This window comes from Biomphalaria glabrata, chromosome 1 (assembly GCF_947242115.1).
Source record: "Biomphalaria glabrata chromosome 1, xgBioGlab47.1, whole genome shotgun sequence".
NCBI lineage: Eukaryota > Metazoa > Mollusca > Gastropoda > Planorbidae > Biomphalaria > Biomphalaria glabrata.
This window is the reverse complement of record NC_074711.1, coordinates 60976681-60991611: the sequence shown is the minus strand read 5'-3', so window position 1 is coordinate 60991611 and position 14931 is coordinate 60976681. Positions and strand designations below refer to the sequence as shown.

The 14931-nt window shown below is 37.5% G+C and overlaps 1 long non-coding RNA gene across 1 annotated transcript; it reads left to right on the top strand.

The window, feature by feature from the left end:
• Positions 1 to 1541: 1541 nt before the first annotated feature.
• On the top strand, positions 1542 to 9531 carry LOC129922007 (uncharacterized). Its single transcript, XR_008773946.1, has 2 exons — positions 1542 to 1672; positions 9074 to 9531. It is a non-coding gene; the product is annotated as an uncharacterized LOC129922007 (long non-coding RNA).
• Positions 9532 to 14931: the final 5400 nt, after the last annotated feature.

Sequence of the window (14931 nt, the reverse complement as noted above, 5' to 3'; positions counted from 1 at the left end):
ACCTCCAGGGCCGGCCATATGTAATTGGAGGCCCTAAGCAAAGTGAATTAGGTGGCCCCAAATGAAATAGCTAAGTAAAAATAAACATTGAAAAAAACGAAAAAAACAAGGGTCTTCTGACAAAAGTATTCTAACAAGTAGATTTTAACAGTTGTAAACAAACCTTGAGTCATAGCAGAGTCTTAGAACTAGGCTAGTAGACGTAGAGACCTAGTGCACTGCTAAATGTGAGATTTGATACACGTTTTGAATCCTGTGTGAGGCTCCCACCAATTGGAGGCCCCAAGCAGGTGCCTAGTTTGCCTATGCCTAAGTCCGCCCCTGCCTACTCGTTGTTTTATCAGAATCTCTTCAGCCTACACAACCAAAACTTCCGCCCACCTTTACATCAAAACACGCATATACACCATAACCACCTGCCTTTGGTAACCCACACCTGCTGAAATTGTTAGTCTTGGGAACTTAAGTTGTTTTCTGGGATAATGAAAATGGCACAGAATTAATAACATTTATCAATGGCCCATAGCAAACTATATGTTACAGCCAGGGCGGATTTAGACCTGATAAGGCCCTAAACTATTAGAGATATATGACCCCCTAGTTACCCCATTTTTTCTTTCTTTGCTCTTTCTTTAAAGTGATGAAAATATCCATGTAACCATTGGGGGGGGGGGGGGGGGCAAAGCAAGCGGGAGACATAAGGCCTAAAATATAGCTTATGTATCCTATTGGTAAATCCACCACTTGGCACAGCCCTACATAGGCAAATCAATAATGTTGTACAGCCTATATTACAATAATATAATCCATGGTGAATTATCCAATTATGTGAGACTATTTCAAAAGAAGACAAGATATCATAACAACTTAATTCGAAGTATTGGCTTGTCAATTATGTAAAGAGAAGATAATATTGTATTTATTATCAATTAATGAAAAGGTGCACCAATAAATAAATAAATAAATACTAGGCCTACGCTTCGCATGTCCCTGTGTGCATCGATAGAAATGAAACTAATAGGCCTACATTCATAGAAAAAAGATAATGAAAAAAAAGGCTTTTAAAAATTAGTATTGAAACTTTTTCACAAATTTTCTACAAAGAAACCACGATTTGTAAGCCCATGTAATGTAGAATTAAATAGTAGCTTGCGCGTAAACTCACTTAGATTGAGACCTTGAAGCCAATAAACAATGGTGGTATTTTAGATGAGATTGGAAAGACAAAGATAAGTTTATGAAAATTATTTAAGTTTTCAATCAAAGAAGTCTTATAGGCTACATTCAATCATATCTTTTGTTAACAATATACAAAGGTGGTAGGCAACTTGATCAGATGAATTTTCAGATCACATCCTTTAGCCTACTTCTTAAAAAATATAGAATTTTTTAAAGACACTTCGACACAAAAATATAGAATGTATTTTTTTTTTAAACCATTATCCGTCTGAGAGCATAAACTGGAACTTTGGATGAAAAAAAAATTCACTTTTGCTGATAATATTTTGAATAAAAGACGAGCCTGTCAAAACCTCAGCACTCAAAGTCTCAAGTTCTTGACTAAATTATTTCATTTTCAGATATTTATAAGACAAGAGAATGTTCAATCAATTTTCGCTTATTTTTTTGAGTCTTATTATTTTAGTCAGCTGCCAGAAAGAATGGACTTCAAGTAAGTAGGCCTAATTAAAACATATTCACCAGTATTCAAATTGAATAAAAATGCTGTTATGTAACTAACATTAATAAATAAATTAAGTAGCCTAATTAGGTATTTCTAGGTTTGGGGAATAATCATTTATTTATATACATAAACATTGCTTTTCACTTCGCGGGAGAGATATGTCACGATGTTATTTGAAAAGATTGACTTGTGTTTTTATCTTCTAAAAATCATTTGACATGCCGGTGCAGAGTTGCCACTGTTGTAAGATTAACACAACTAAGATACAATTTAATAACACAGTGTAAATATGGTTTCTTGAGTTTAACTCTTTCAAACTTGAACTTGAAACAATAAATATAGATACAATAAATATGATTCAGATACAGGCAGGAACGTTCATAGGCCATTGCAACCTATGCGGCCGCAGTGGGCCCAAACTTTCATAGGCCCCGCACTAATTCTAAGTGTAAATGGTTAAATTAAATCATTATACCTTATATATAATAACAGGGTTTCCGCAACCTCCTGATTTTCCAGGGCCACCTAGAAATCTTCTGAAATTGCAAAATATACGAAAAAGTCCTGGAAACCTCCTGAAATTATTAATCTCCTGAAAACTCATGAAAATCTCTGAAAAAAATTGACACTATTGTCATTTTGGGTTGCTAATCGTACGCGCGATAAAAAAAAAAACAGAATTGTCAGCTTTCATTTAATAAATAATTTATCGCAAAGAGGAATGTATCTTCTAATACAAAATCTTAATTTTGACTTTATGCTTATCTCTACCCACACTGTACCCCGCGCAATCCGTTTCTCATAGGGCCCCTCAATTGTTAGGGCCGGCTTTGGATACAGGATATTATAATATTAGTAATGATCAAATAAACTAAGTAACCTTGAATCTTAACTAGCGACATTTAGCTCTCACTCTTCAAGTCCTAACTTTAACTGACTCTAACTGAAAACAAGAAAAAGAAAAAGAGTACTAATTGACTAACTTATTGATTAATTTTTGGGATTGATTCGTGTATTGTCATCGACTAAAAAAATTTCAATTTGATCCGAGAATGGGAAGTGGGAGAAAAAACGTGACAAAACGAATGGAATTAAATTCAAATATACATCCATATCTCTCATTAAGTAGCATTTATTCTCCTTATTTCATAATCAAAAAATAATTAATCACCAATAATTAATTAACACAAATTGGTTAATTTTTTTTATTGGTTGCAAAGTTTCAACTAGATGCGAGAATGGGAAATGGTAGAAAAACATGCTCAAACTTTTTACCAGACAGACAGAGCTGATATAAGCTTTGTAAAAGAAAAAAAAAAACAACTAACTACTTAAATATTCTCCTCCCCCAAACCTCTTAAAATCTTCTTTTCATGCCCACGCTATCTTAACCTTCACCTTTTTAATCCCACCTCGTTGTGTCCCCACCTAACTCAAGCACATTGACCTTGCATTCATAATCATCTGATCGCGCGACGTCACATTGTCGGCTTAGGTATAGACCATACTGGAAAAAGGAAATAACTTCATGCAACTTTAAAACATGTATATCTATTGTTGTCGGATTTCCGAATTCTGAAAAGTTGCATGATCTTCAGTCTTAGAGATTAAACAAAACTACACTGCTGTATAATAAAGTACACAAAATTGCAAGTCACAAATTTTCGTTTCATAAAACTCTTTTATCGGCCAGTCTATATGTATTTATGTCTATGGTATAGAGATAGTATTTAATTCCTTGTTAAAAACATAAAATGTAAAAAAGTGCTTTAAACATAAATAAATATTTCATGAATAAGAAGGCTGCTGTGAGGGGATAATGGGCTTAAAGTACAGCTAAATATTGATGAAAAGTATTATGCCAAGCAAACAGCAAAAGTCTATGACTCAGTTGGGCATGACTAGTTAATAGAACTTTAGACGACCACAGAATCAATCCAAGAATGGAAAGTTACTGACAACTTTGTAAAAGCACTGGAAACGTATACCCAAAGAATAATAAAGAAGGCTTTGTCAACATAATACCAAACGGATTTGATAGGACTAGAAATTACCAAAAAAAACATAGGAACTTTATATTATTAGCAAATGTCGAAAGTGTGGAACTAATGGTGAGTTCATCGAATACAACAGGCTGGACAGCTTTGTCAGAACCTGCCTCCATCGAATACAACAGGCTGGACAGCTTTGTCAGAACCTGCTTCCATCGAATACGACAGGCTGGACAGCTTTGTCAGAACCTGCTTCCATCGAATAGAACAGGCTGGACAGCTTTGTCAGAACCTGCTTCCATCGAATACAACAGGTTGTACATCTTTGTCAGAACCGGCTTCCATCGAATACAACGGGCTGTACATCTTTGTCAGAATCTGCTTCCATCGAATACAACAGGCTGTACATCTTTGTCAAAACCTGCTTCCATCGAATACAACAGGCTGTACATCTTTGTCAGAACCTGCTTCCATCGAATACAACAGGTTGTACATCTTTGTCAGAACCGGCTTCCATCGAATACAACGGGCTGTACATCTTTGTCAGAATCTGCTTCCATCGAATACAACAGGCTGTACATCTTTGTCATAACCTGCTTCCATCGAATACGACAGGCTGTACGGCTTTGTCAGAACCTGCTTCCATCGAATACAACAGGCTGTACAGCTTTGTCAGAACCTGCTCCCATCGAACACAACAGGCTGTACATCTTTGTCAGAACCTGCTTCCATCGAATACAACGGGTTGTACATCTTTGTCAGAAACTGCTTCCATCGAATACAACGGGCTGTACATCTTTGTCAGAACCTGCTTCCATCGAATACAACAGGCTTTACATCTTTGTCAGAACCTGCTTCCATCGAATACAACGGGTTGTACATCTTTGTCAGAACCTGCTTCCATCGAATACAACGGGTTGTACATCTTTGTCAGAACCTGCTTCCATCGAATACAACAGGCTGTACATCTTTGTCAGAACCTGCTTCCATCGAATACAACGGGTTGTACATCTTTGTCAGAACCTACTTCCATCGAATACAACGGGTTGTACATCTTTGTCAGAAACTGCTTCCATCGAATACAACGGGCTGTACATCTTTGTCAGAACCTGCTTCCATCGAATACAACAGGCTTTACATCTTTGTCAGAACCTGCTTCCATCGAATACAACGGGCTGTACATCTTTGTCAGAACCTGCTTCCACCGAATACAACGGGTTGTACATCTTTGTCAGAACCTGCTTCCATCGAATACAACGGGTTGTACATCTTTGTCAGAACCTGCTTCCATCGAATACAACAGGCTGTACATCTTTGTCAGAACCTGCTTCCATCGAATACAACGGGTTGTACATCTTTGTCAGAACCTGCTAATCAAGTCCACATAACTAAGATGCGAAACTATTTCATCAGATTTTGCATCGGTATCAGGTACTTGCGATACGACTTTTGTATCTCATGCCCCCAGACAGGTAACGTTCATTCATTCCCTCGGACATGATAGATCACCTGTCAACTAGCAAGTTTTCTAAAGCTACTAAAAATGTAATTAGCTGTAAACATGACTAACATAAGTATTTATTATGAACAGTTAATAAAAGGTGACACAAACAAGTTTGGTGTGAACATATATCGAAATTTAAAAAAATAAGCGTGCACACGAAACTTGACACTTGATTTCATAAAAAAAAATACGCAGCATTACTACATCTACTTGTAACAGTATGTTCTCAAGTACTACATCTACCTGTAACAGGATGTTCTCAAGTACTACATCTACTTGTAACAGGATGTTCTCAAGTACTACATCTACTTGTAACAGGATGTTCTCAAGTACTACATCTACTTGTAACAGGATGTTCTCAAGTACTACATCTACTTGTAACAGGATGTTCTCAAGTACTACATCTACTTGTAACAGGATGTTCTCAAGTACTACATCTACTTGTAACAGGATGTTCTCAAGTATCCCAGCTACTTCTTCTACTATATTAAAGTAATGAAAAAACTAATGAAAAATTAATTGAGGTAAACAATTCTCGTAGATAGATTGAAACATTTAGTAATTCTTGCTATTTCTATCTATGTAGGAAAAATAATTTTTATGATATACTGTATGATTTCGCTACACGCAAGGATTGTTAAGTAATTCTGTACGTAGAAAAGAATGAATAAATGCAAATACGAATTTATTTTCTAATACAAACTCTTAATTTTCACTTTTTATCCGTATCCCTACCCAAACTTGGCCTCGCGAAATACGTCTCGCATAGGGCTCCAAAACGCTTGAATCCAGCCCTGCTATTTAGTGACGAGTGAATACAGAGTAGATTACTTGTTCTCCCCCCCCCCCCTTCTTTTTTACGTGGGGTAACTCTAGTCCAACTTGCAGAAATAAAAGAATGATCTTTCCATAACTTCTTGGTCACAATGGTTATGTCGGACCCTGCTATTTAGTGACGGGTGAATATTAGATGTTCTATCCCTCCCCTCTTTTTTTATCACCCCTTAAGTTACGTGGGGTAACTCTAGTCCGACTTGCAGAAACAAAAGAGTGATATTTCCTTTACTTCTTGGTGTCCAAACTAGAGATGGGAATCGAACCCAACTTTTAAAGTTCGGGTTCGGTTCGGTTCGGTCAGATTTAAGTTCGAGTTCGGTTCGGTTCGATGACGAGTATAGTTCGGGTTCGGTTCGGTTCGGTTCGATGACGAGTATAGTTCGGGTTCGGTTCGGTTCGGTCAGGTCTAAAGTTCGGGTTCGGCTCGGTTCGATGTTATGAAATTATGTAATAGCAAAATTAAGTTATAAGGTTTAATGCAATTTATTAGTTAAAACTTTTTTATTTGAATTTTTACATAAAACAAATACTTTGCAATATAGAATAGGCCTATGGGCAATACTTTTTCCAAAATAATGTTGCCTACATACATTTAAGGCGTTGTAAAAATTTCTTAATGGAGATAGAAATAAAGATGCGGTAGGTTTTCGCTCAAGTAGGCAAGTGGTTTAATTCAGGGCGTGACTCGGCGCTAAGCGAATTTTTTTAAAAAGCTAATATCGATGTGCTTTCTTTTATAACGCACTATTCATCATAATAAAAAAAAACGTCGAGGGCCATATTAAATCTAATAATAAAGAGGCAGACCTGGCCAATAGAATTATGTAAGGGACATTCTAGGTAGGCCTACATATTGCGCAAGTACTTCTGTAATGGGCGTGATCTTTTTAAAGAAATATTCTTCGTGTAAAGACGTCTCTAGCGAGGATTTTTTTTCACACATAAGTCGTTACTATTATAAATTGCAATACACGGAAGAAATTCGACTATTCTGAGACAAAAAAAAAATGCAGAAGAATCACACTAGCGGAGATGTTTTAAAATGTTTTCTTAGGCGTCAACTTATCTTAGCTGACATAGAAGAGAGCACCTGGTTGCATGCGGCCTCAGAACGAGACAGCTGGAGGTCACTCCAGATGGCCGCGGGATACACATTTGAGACCAAAAGAAAATCCGTTGCCGGGGACAAACGCAGACGCGAAAAGAAAAACTAAATCGACTACCTGCAAACAGTGGTTATGCTTGCCATGGATGTGGCAAAATATGTAAGTCACAGCTGGGCCTGCACAGCCATGGGAAAATCTGCATTCCTCACTAATCTTCGGACTCGAAGACAAGCCTTATAATAACATATAAACTTAATAAACTTTAAAATAAAGTTCTTATGTGAACAACTCAATATAGCCTTACTGTTATTACAATATTCACATAATATATTTAACTTGAGATAGAGATGTAATATTAATGAAATATACTGATATTTAAACAAAATCTAGGTCACCACAAAACAACGTCTTTACTCTTTCATGTCTCAAGATTGTTTGCCGTTTCACATTTGCATTACGCTAATTTCATCATCCTTAATGCATAAACACCAATCAATCGCTTAACCTCTTCTTACCGCCACCAGAAAACACACACACACACACACACACTCTATGACACCCCTTTTCGTCAAGAAGTTGCGTCTCCCCATCCCCCAATTCAAGGTACTAACCATCCCCACCCACGGGAGAGGACCCAAAGTTTGAGAAACGCTGCATTAAAAATACTGATAATCAATAATGCAAAACAGAATAATAGTAAAAATATTCAGGGGCGTAGATAGGAATTTTTCATCATTTGGGGGCCCGGGAGGGGCTGGACCTCTTTGGGGGCCCCTGCATTTTGCGTAATATTGAATATTTATTGTAAAAAACTCTAATTTGGGCCCCCCCCTCAAGAGGGGGCACGGGGGGATTTTACATTTCTCACCCTCCTCCCCCACCCTTGCTACGCCACTGATAATATTCCAATATGGAATACTTCACAATTTTTGTAAAAATAAATCACTTAATAGAAGATAATTAAAATTTATTTTAAACTAGAACACAAATGAACCTATTTATATCTACACTCTCTAATCGGCAAAAAATATTCTACTCTCAACTAACAGCCATCTCAAATAAAAGTGACAATGTTATGTTGACTTTCTACTTACTAGGAACTTGAATCTAGATCTAGATCTAATTAGAGGGCGCCTATTCGACTCAAAACCAATATTGCAAACAGCCCGCGAACATTCAAGGTTAGGGGAGAGTCGGCACGTACGGAAAAACCCATGGGAATCAAAGCGCGCCGCTTTTTTATTTCAAAATACCACCACCCCCCTCCCAAGTTTTCAAAGTATAATGGAATCATTAGAATTTAAATAAAATATTTAAGTAATTTTTTTTTTAAAACCCAAAATATAAAAAGGGATGTAAAAATTGCAAATTAGTTCGGTTAAGAAAAGGAGGGTTCGTTCGGTTCGGTTCGTACCAAGCAGTTTCAAAGTTCGGGTTCGGTTCGGTTCGGTCATAAGTGAGGTTCGAGTTCGGTTCGTTCGGTTCGGTTCGTTTCCCATCTCTAGTCCAAACTATTGAGCCATGAAGAGAATTATATATATAGATGTAGTGGGTTTGGCACAGAACAAACTAAATGACTGCCTTTTTATGCGCGGACACAAGGTGCCATCTAGGGGGAAGGGTCACGTGGACATCGGGGTGGCCGGTGTTTCCTGAAAAAGTATCCACTCCACTACATATATTTTGAATTTTCATATTTGCCAAATGGGTAATAATTACCGATCTGATAACTTCGAGGCTCTTAACATATCTACGAAGATTCTTCTGAAATTTTTTTCTATTGGGGGAATTACAATGATCTTATTTTTCATTTCATAATCTATATATAGAATAATTAATATATTACTCTGCTCCCTTCCGGTAATTGCACCTCTTGCAAACCTTCTTTTCTTGTACTTCCCGCCTGTTTGATATTTATGTTTGGCCTAATTTTATTTTATTTTCTACACAGGCTACACTTGCTTCTCTAATGATGAATGTAGAAAACAATCCATCATTTCTTTGGGCAAAAGAAATATCGACGACCAGGAGCAGGATGAACTAAGCTGCTTGTGCCACGTGACACAGACCCACGATACTTATCCTTGTTTTTCCGGTGATGAATGCAAAAACAGCTCGCTCAATTCCATAATTAACAATGTCACTCGTTGCTGTAACATAGACGACAGCATTATCACCGGAAGTAGCACTATCCTCAACAGCACCAGCTTCAAAATCGGTCTGTTTTTGAGCAAAAGGAATGATTTTTTGATGCAAAATCTACTCAACTAACTGATAGAGGTATTTGATAAGTGAATGAAAATCTTACAGACAAGAGTAAATCAATAGACAGATGTTGAGAACTGCTTCGCACGTTACATTTTGTTGAACATCAATTCTCTTTTTTCGTAATGAAAGGATTGGCATTTATTTTTTGTTTTCTTTATTAGTTATTTGTTGTTGTTTTTAGCGGCCCCCGAAAGGGAAAAAGACGCTATTAGTTTTGTGCTAAATGTCTGTCCGTCCGTCCCATTTAGATCTCGTAAACTAGAAAAGATATTGAAAATCCGACATCACAATATTTTAGACCATTCAAAGTTCTGATGCAACGGCTACTTTTTTTTTTCTGAAAGCGAAAAATCTAATTTTTTAAATCAGTTATGCAAGCAGATTTTTAAAGAGAAAAAGCTAATTAGTATGCACTATAAGTTAGACCTAAATTAAAACGAATAGTAATCTTGTAAACGTCATTTTCGTAAACTTTTATTTATTGCGGAAATTTATAAATTATTTATTGTTTTATTTTGAGCATTCGAATAAGAGATTCAGTCTTTTCAAAACAATAACATCAATTATAAGACTGCAGTTAGGCCAGGAGAGGCGCGGTAGCTGAGCGGTAAAGCGCTTGGCTTCCGAACCGGAGGCCACGGGTTTGAATCCTGGTGAAGACTGGGATTTTCAACTTCGGAATCCTTAGGCGCCTCTGAGTCCACCCAGCTCCAATGGGTACCTGATATTAGTTGGGGAAAGTAAAGTCGGTTGGTCGTTGTGCTGGCAACATGACACCCTCGTTAACTGTAGGCCACAAAAACAGATGAACTTTACATCATCTGCCCTATAGACCACAAGGTCTGAAAGGGGAACTAGTTAGGCCAGGTTCACATCTAACTTTGCACTACACAAGATCTGTCAATCTTCTTTCTCCATTCTTATCTCTCATTTGTCTTTGATATAATTTCATTTGGATGTTCTTTCTGAAAATATTGAAGCCTGCCTTGGTGGACCACTTCGGGGGTCGATTTTGAGTTTGTGTTTCCACACAAACTGTCTTTGTAATCTTGTTATTTAATATGTTATGTCTTCGTAGTTCTGAACAGGATTTTTCTTAATCAGTAACATTGAGATATATATTTTTAAAAAAGGATCTGCAAATTGAATAGAATTTATTAGGAAAAACATACTTTAGAACCAATTTTTTTTTTTTGTTTAATCTACTTCCTAGTCCAAAGCCTCCTCGGGACGACAGCGGCAGGTCCGGGACCATCGAGACCACCGAACGACAGTCCAGCGCGCATACCGCACAACCACCCATAGTGTGTTTGCCAAGAAAAGTTAAGCGAGTAGCAATATCGATCAATGAAATAAAACAGTTATTTTATGGTATTATTCACTTTTGAGACTTGTCTGTGTTGAGAGATATACACAGCCTGGAGTCTAAACGCCAGCTGTCAATCAGCTGGGCTGACAAGCAACCCACGCAATACAGTTGTGCTGTCAGTGGGAGAACAAAAAGAACAAAGTAAACGATAAAATGAGCATTAACAAGATCAAATCTCGCTCTGCCTCATTACAAACTGTAAAAATAAACCTTCCCAACGGTAGAGACAAGTCTGCAGTGAATTCAGCAAACTGACGTTTAAAAAGAAATCTGACTGAAGTGGAATTAAAAAAAAAACGAACACTACCCTATCGCAGCGGTATGCTACGTGCTGACTAGAGGGGCTCAACGTGATCTTTCTTTTTTTCAAGCACAAAAATAAAACCTATTCAATTACAGTTACATAAGTTCTGTGGCATTTTACGTCTCGAGAGACAATCATTTCCTTTTGCAACTTCTATTGAGACTAAAGAGGCCAATCTTTGATAAACAGCTGTAGTCACAGGTTGGGCATCTGACTTGTGTAATCACCAGGCGCTGTTACAAGCTCATCCTTTTTTCTACATCTGGTGGGAACGTCATCTGTAATCGAATCTTCCTTTATGCTCTCTCGCCATGTGAATCTATCCAGTGTCTCTTTTTCCCAACTGTTTGTGTCGCGCTTGCATACATCAGTATACCTTAAAAGTGGGTGACCAGCTGCTCTCCTGCCTTCTGTTAGATCTCCATACAGAATGTCTTGTGGAAGTCAACCTTGTAGCATTCTGTGAACATGACCAAGCCAGCCAAGGCGTCTTCTGCTGATAACACAGCGGATACCCTGTCACCCTACTCTTCTCAGCACTTCCTCATTTTTTTTTTTTTTACTTTGCCACCTTCTTTGAAAGATCCGCCTAAGGCCTTAGGCATCGGACGTGGAAGATATTCAGCTTTTTTTTTTGCCAAGAGTAGGTTGACCATGTCTCACTACCGTATAGCAGAGTGTTCCTGACATAGGTCCGGTAGACTAAGGCTTTGGTACTGTTAGTCAGCAAGGTATTGTCCCACACTCTTTTCTGCAGACGTGATATGGTGCCCATTGCCTTGGCTATCCTGTTGTTGATGTCTTTATCCAGTAAAACTTGGTTGGAGATAATGGAGCCAAGATAACAATATCCAGTGGTCTGCCTCTAGAATCACGCGATAAGCAGTGCTTGTGCTCTGAACTAGTTTTGTTTTGGGTTTGACAAATATTTAATCCAAACTTCTGGCATGCAGCAGATAGTTTATCAAACATGGTGTGAAGCTGAATTGCAGATTTAGCAACAATAGCGGCAAAATCAACCTAGAGGAGTTTCCTGATAAGCATCTTTCTAGCTTTGGTTTTTGCCCTCAATCAGGTACATTGAAGAGTCTTCCAGAAGATCTTGTATGGAGAAATACAGTTACATATCACCAATCCCTTAATCTGTTGAACCTTTGGGGCACCACACAAAATTTGTCAAACGTCTTTCTCCATTCCTCTCTGTCCTTTGCAAGAATAGAATTTCATTCAATGTGAGGCCCTTCCACAATTTGATGTCTTCCCATTGCTTCCTCTGTCTCCCTCTTCATCTTCTGCTCCCTGAAGGAGGCGAGCCCTGAGGACCATAGAGTATGAGTTTTCGTTTTTTTGACAGTTACATATATTTGAGTATTAATCATGTGAATACGATGGTAATCCATTTGCAAAAACGAAAATGGGAAATCTGCGAATAAGGGAATTTATCATTTTTAATGTTTGATTTTGATATTTTTCTAATTATGCCGCTTTATCTTTAAAAAAAAAAAGCTTTTGAAATTTAGTATTATCCTCAAGTCAGTTGTTCTCTGAGATGTGGAAATCTACCCTCTGAGTTGGAACAGATTTGTTTACAAAAACGGGTCACCACCGAGTTTCTTGAAATAAAAACTTTCTTTGTTATCTTGATTTTTATTACATTTGCACTTCAACAAAATACATCCTAATATAAAGATGGAATCTTTCTTTGATTTCATTATTTGATTACTTTCGTAAACGCATAGCCTTTATGTACCCCATTTCATTTTAAAAAGAAGACAGTTTCGCATGTTTTTTTTGTTCTCCACATTAACATTATGGAGATTGGGTGCGTGTCTAAATTGAACGCTGTTATACACATTCAATGTTGGCTAAGATCATAGATGTCAATGGCTAAGATGCTATCACAGGTACAAAGTACACAAACCACGTGTGAATATTGCATGGTGAGATCATTAGACTCCAGGGACTGAGAGATAGGATGAAACAAATCCTTTAACATCCCGTGATTACATTTGTGTTGTGTATAAATACAAAGCTTATGTCAGCTCACTGTCTGTCTCGTACACGTTTTGAAAACGTTCTTTCTCCCACGCCCATTCTCGGATCAAGTTAAAACTTTACTCAATTATTTATTGTACATAACAAAACATGAATCAATGGAAAAAGAATTAACTAATTAGTCAAATAATTATTGGTTATTAATTATTTTGCTTGATATAGAAAAAAGGAAATAATTTGTACATTATTGAGATATATGTTGTAAACGTGGAGTGTTTCCCCATAGATAAGCTTTGTATTCTTTTTAAAAGTATATTTAGCTTGTTTTACATTATGATTGAAAGACTGTTAAACGATTATTAATAAAATTTACACTTATTTTGATCCATAGTCGCTTCGCGACTGAAGGAGGCCATATATTTTGTTCATATAAGCCATAAGCGGATTTAATTAATACAACAACAAGGGAGATCAGCTGTCAGGAGCTATAACTCAATCTATAAATCAACACCTTTATAATCGTGTTTTTAAAAACGTTTACAGATGCAGTGTGTGCTGTCCCTTACCTTGCATCTAGGAGATTTAGGCACCGGATATTTAGGCGCCCGGAAATTTAGGCAAACGGATAATTAGGCACCCGGAAATTTAGGCATCGGATAATTGGACACTTTTTGAGAATGCGAAAAATTAGGCACCGAAAAATTAGGCACTCTCTAATAACGACCTTAATTTTGAACGTAATTAAAAAGTTTTAAAGTAAATTTTATCCCTTACACAGGCAACTGCCTCAAAAGAAATGAGGTTTATGTGCCGATCATCAACATCAACATTTTTACCGCCCCTTCCCCTTTCAAATGTACGACCCCCCTCCCTTTTCCACAAGCACATCTTAAGGGTTAAAGTAGATGGGGAGAGGGCGATTATATTTATTGCCAACAACCCCCGACATAATATATAATAAATACTTTATAATATTATTATTTACTCTAAAGTATTTTCATTAGTAACTAAATATTTACACAACTTGCGTAATTATCTATTTCAAAACTCATTCGTCAACCTTAGGGGTTGGTGATGGAGATGAAGCAATGAGAGGAGAATCATCTTTACCTACCGTCCCCTGAATCCTGTGATGTCTATATTATATAATGACTCTTTAAGAAATTAAGAGATGTAATCTACAGTTCGGCAATCACCGCCTTTGGGCCTCAAAAACACAAAAATGTAGACTGGTTTGAGGCGAATCTAGCACATATGGAACCTTGCATCGAGAAAAAGCGATCTGCACAACTCGCTCACAAGACAAAGCCTAGTCCAAAATCTTTGGAGGCCTTCAAAAGTGCTATTAAAGAGGCGAAACAAATGGCTAGAAAAAGTGCTAACAACTTTTGGAGGGATACCTGCAACAGAATCCAAGACAGTCTCCACTCAGGAAATAGCAAAGCTCTATTTGATGGCATTAAAGCGGCCCTGGGTCCAACAGTGTCTAAGCCTGCCCCCCTTCTATCCAAATCAGGAGAAAAAATTACAGATCAAACCAAGCAGCTAGAACGATGGACAGAACACTACCTCGAAGTCTATGCCACACAGAATACAGTAGACGATGTCATCCTGGCTTCTCTACCAGATCTTCCAGTACTGGAATGCCTAGATAAGCTTCCGAGCCTTAGTGACCTCAAAAAAGCAATTAACTGCATAAAAAAAAAATAGAAAATCTCCTGGGAGTGATGGTATCCCAGTGGAAGTAGTGAAAGTCAACGAATCACTCCTGCTCCCTGAACTCTATATTCTCCTCTGCCGCTGTTGGGAAACAGGTCATGTCCCACAGGACATGCGTGACGCAACTATAGTCACAATATACAAGAACAAAGGG